General features: G+C 41.4%; 1 long non-coding RNA gene and 1 other non-coding gene across 2 annotated transcripts; both read left to right on the forward strand.

The window, feature by feature from the left end:
• Positions 1-290: 290 nt before the first annotated feature.
• Positions 291-3,378, forward strand: LOC118334033. The gene is made up of 5 exons (XR_004796993.1): positions 291-414; positions 1,669-1,760; positions 2,455-2,516; positions 2,703-2,761; positions 3,023-3,378. It is a non-coding gene; the product is annotated as an uncharacterized LOC118334033 (long non-coding RNA).
• LOC118334137 lies at positions 1,840-2,037 on the forward strand. The gene has a single exon (XR_004797000.1). It is a non-coding gene; the product is annotated as a small nucleolar RNA SNORA74 (small nucleolar RNA).
• Positions 3,379-4,739: the final 1,361 nt, after the last annotated feature.

Here is a 4,739-nt window from a genome sequence, read left to right on the forward strand (position 1 = left end):
AAACACAATAAAGTGAAAGACAAATAATAATAATATATGCTTATTTAATCAACTATATGCAGCTGATATGAGTTCAGTTTAAAGATATTTAGTGTTAAAACAGCAGAATCAGCCCGTACAAGAAGGCTTACTGTTTGAAATATGATTAAAAAACACATCAGATCATGATAAAATAATTTAAAGAGGAATTATTTTGAGATACTAAGTCATCAAACTTTCTCATTATAATGACTTTCCCCTTGCTTTGGCGGAAATGGGCTTCCATAGAGTTACATCCGCTTATAGGAGTGCTTCTCTTCCCACAATGCACAGCGGCACACTGCGCTTTATAAATGTATGCGTGACTTCCGCTCTGCCTCTCTGTCTGCTAGAAGCATGCTGTACAGACGGCTGTGCGGCTCGGTGCCCCGTAAGGTCTGTACTGAAGCTGGTTTTAACTTGTGTTGGTGTAACAGCGCTCATACATACACGTTACTGAAGGACGTAAACGCCTCACTGCAGAGTGAAACAGTTGGTAGCTAACGAAGAGGTGAACGTCTGACGGTAGTTGTAGACATAATGGCGGTTAGTGTTAGTTAATGTTAACTTAACGTTGTTAAAGAGTACAGTACAATGCAGTGTAAAAGAGTTAAACAACTACTGGAGCTGATGTTACGGGTCAACGTGCGCAACACCAAGCACGTGAGAGCAACAACTGGGCTGCTGCTAGCTAAAACAGGTCGGTAGGAAACCGCACAAAGAGCACAGAAGCAGCTCCGATACTAAACCTCCGGGTGAATGAAGGGAGAGGAGCTCATTGTGGTACCGTCAGTGTTTCCCGCTCCTGCTGGGTAGAAGACGACCTCCTAATGGAGCTAGCATAACCCGAGAAATGCTAACAGTACACCCCTCGTGCGTTCTTCCAGGGGGCCCAAAGACCCTTCACTCGGTCATGTGATACTTGTTGACTAAGGATTTTATTCTCAAAATATATCTAATGAATATTAAGAGAACATTGGTGCTAAAATGCATTTTGTAGGAAAAAAAATCTAATTGACAAACTTTAATGGGCTTAATTTATCCAACAGGGCTGCAAATGCACAGGCTCTGTAGTTCTCTTTATTGCATTTATTTTGACAAATGTAATTGTGATACAATAATGGGATTTGGATATTGCACTTCAAGCACATAATTTGATTTGTTCTAAAGATGAGAACATGTATACAATTCTCTATTGATGACTCAGTGAAGTGCGATAAGACAATGTGCTCACTGTGCAGGTTTTAAAATCCCAACTAACTGAGAAGTTTCAGACTAGCTGACTCATGCATGTTGCTTCCAGCCAAAGCTGCTTAGGAAGCGAAGTAGTATTCTGAACACTTGGTCACTCGGTGAATATTGAGTGCTGTTGATATGCTATGAAGTGTCGAAGCAGGAAATCTGATGGTGTATTTATATTGTGTATGTATAAGCAGCATTCGTCTGATTTAAGCTGGTTCTGTATTCACTGTGAATGAAGTAAACTGCACAGCCACCATCAACACTGCTGATGCAACAGTAGTCTCTGCTGCAGTTTGGGGTCTTGAGAAGGCTTCCACTTGCAGCAGAGCCTGACTGTAGACTGCCGCCCTGCTAATGTTTGAGGCCTTAATCACTTGGCACTAATGTGAGGTTCATGTTGTCTTTCAGAGAGGCTGCGTCCCAGACTGAACACACTTCAAGGCAGAGCGACAGCCATGGGATAGGGCTACCAACCTCCTGCCTTGCCTTTGGGACTGAAGGTAAATGTACAGAACTTTAACAATAAGATGACCGGGGATAGATTGCTCTACTTTATTGTAGCGGAACCTTCCCATCCACCCCAGCTCTAAGTCAGCTGACAGGCGGTGTGTCTGGCTCAGTGTTACAGTGCTGGTAGAGGAAGACTCTGTACCTGGTCTCAGCTGTGTGGGCTCTGTTTTAGAGTCCGCTGCTTCTGAGCTGCTGCAGAGCGCGGCCCAACGAGAGTGGCCTGTCCTGGTCCAACAGCGGGACAGGCCTAGTGCAGGGCCGCACATTCAGTTACACCACAGGGTGCGCTTACAAACGCAGTGGTTTTGGTGGGGTTGTGCTCTACTCAAGCCTGAGCATCAGGGCTGCAATTAACTGTTTTCATAATTGCCAAATTGTTTCCACTGTCAGAAAATGCAAAAAACCTCAAAGATTGAATTAATATTTGACTAATATAATCAATTTAGATTTCTTACAATATTGTGATAAGTGTGCTTTTCTATAAATTGAACGACAGGCCTGTATTTGTGTTCGAAGTGACGCTGTTCCACACCAGTGAGGAGCAAGTTTCTAGAGCAGTCGGACTTAAACATTTGCAGCTACTGCAGCTTCTTCACACACGTGTAGCATTATGAAAGACTTGACTACAGTTGTGGCTCTGTGCATTTTAAACTTGTCTGACCTAAACGTTTGGTTGTGCTGCAGGTAGAGCCTCTGATGAGCTGCTCAGTGCAGAGCTGACGGGTCACGCTGCAGGCTGACTGAGGGTGAGTGTGGATGAACAGGCTACTCTTCTATATTCAAACAGTGGAGTTCATGCTGTGATGAATGAGAATATAACACATCATGCAGACAAACACCATGGTGAACTGTAATCCCTGAGCATAGCAGCTGACTGTCAGCAGCGGTCAGTGTGGTTCTGGTTTCACCAACGTCTCTTTATTTCTCTCCAGGTGCATGTGGAGCAACTGGCCTGCACGGGGCAAAACAAGGGACTGAGACTCACCCTCAGGTGTGTGTGATAGTCTGTCAGTATTCTGTATGTAGTGTGTAGAGACAATGAAACCCAATCCTGTACTGCCGTGGCAGAGACCACCTCCTCTCTGCTGGGGAATCTTTGTATTGGGAGAGAAATCTCAGGACTTGGCACAGGTTAAGTAAAAACCATTTACCAGAACCTGACTGAAGACCTGAAACATGCTGCTTTTAGTAGTCTTCATACTAAACTTGAGTACGAGCTATCTGCTAACTCCTGTGCTTTGTTTCCTGCCAGGCTGGTCTGAATGAGTGAAGTTCCTGTGGGCTGCTGATGGTCATGTTTCAGCCACGTGTACTCAACCTAACTGAGGTTGAGGCTGTAAATAGAACTTGTTCTGTACATTTTGTTGGATAATGTCCTGAAGGAATCACTTGACATCTACATGAAATTATGTCAGCCTTAATAGAATATAAAATCTGTGGTCTGTGAATCAAGAAGAAATGTGTATAATAAATAAAAAATGTGATCTTGCATCACCTTGATCATCCACGTTAGTGATTTGTCATCGGAGTTAAATTAAAGGCCTGGAGAAAAGATGGGTGTAATTGAATGTGTACTTTATTTACAATAAAAGCCATTATTGGACCAAAGCCATGTCTGTCAATACCTTCTAACAATAGGGGAGGTTCCTACTGAAGATGGAAAATGACTGGTTTCTGATTTCTTGGACAGCTGGGAACAGTGATTTAAGAAAACAGGAGTAAATGGTGTTAGCTAGGGATTACTTTCAGTGGTGGTTTAATCCATATTACTGAATTACAGGAGTTTTTCTGATATTTTTTGATTTTCTTAATACTATGTATTTCTCTGAAATGTGCAGATATATTAATTTTTTTTAATTTTTTTATAAACACCCTTTAAAATCAAAAAGGCACGGCTACTCCCTGTACAGCTTTGCTGATCCCGAGGTTGGGAATCACTGCTCTGGTGAATATTCGGAGCAGAAGGACCGTGTATGATGTCAAAATAAACTGATCATGGTAATGAAGGAATGTGGCGCAACAGTGTGGCTCAATGACCTGTTTTTAATAGTTTGAATAACAATGGAGCTCTAGCACAGAAAGAAGACAACAGGTTTTGAATAAATACTACTTTAAAATGTATAGAATATCTTCAGTTACATACTTGAATTACAGTTGCCATGCAGGCTGTTACTAATTTAAAAAAAAAAAAAAGGTTGATGTGATAAGTGTTAGCCAAACATTCCAGTCACTAATTTGTGACCATTAAAGCAAAGCATTCATATAAAGTCTAGTCACTGAAATCTTAATGCACACTGGCTGCTGTACAAGAGTGATATCACATGAACAGCACAAACCCCAGACTGTCCCTTCCTCACTCTATTTACTGAAATAAATCACAAGTAACAACTAGGAGGATTCATTAAAGAAAAAGATGCCTCTTGTTTGATTTTATTATTAGGCATTTTATTTTTTCACAGATTCTGTCTCATGTACTACTGTCTGGATATAGTGAGAGTTGTTTTGAGTCAATTTGTGATTGTTAACATCTTTGTGATTGTTTACATCTCCTTAGTTGTTTTGAGAAAATCTATCAGTTTCTTTCTCTTTGTCATTGTTTTGCCTGGTTATTTTATTTCTTTTTTTAGTCGTACCTATTTGTTTTTCGTAGCTGTTTGAGTCGCTGGGGTCATTTTGAGGTTTTTTTTATGATTGACTCCCCAATTAGAAATTTTAATCACTTCAAACAGAGGAACCCCCTTGTGCCCCTAGGCTTGTGCACCATAGCCTTGTTCAGTTATCCATCCATGTTTGTACCCTATATAGAAGCAGCTGCATTTATTATGTTTCTCTACTCGTTTATTTAGGTTTTTGTGTTTCCAGAGGCTGACTCGTCCTCTGACAACGGACACAGACACACTGCGGATCCAAACCTAAAGCCAAATGCAGGGTAGACGGGTTCAGTGAAGGTACAGTGGAAGGTGTGGAGG

This window comes from Morone saxatilis, unplaced genomic scaffold (assembly GCF_004916995.1).
Source record: "Morone saxatilis isolate NCDOM2014 unplaced genomic scaffold, NCSU_SB_2.0 Contig22, whole genome shotgun sequence".
Taxonomy (NCBI): Eukaryota; Metazoa; Chordata; class Actinopteri; family Moronidae; genus Morone; species Morone saxatilis.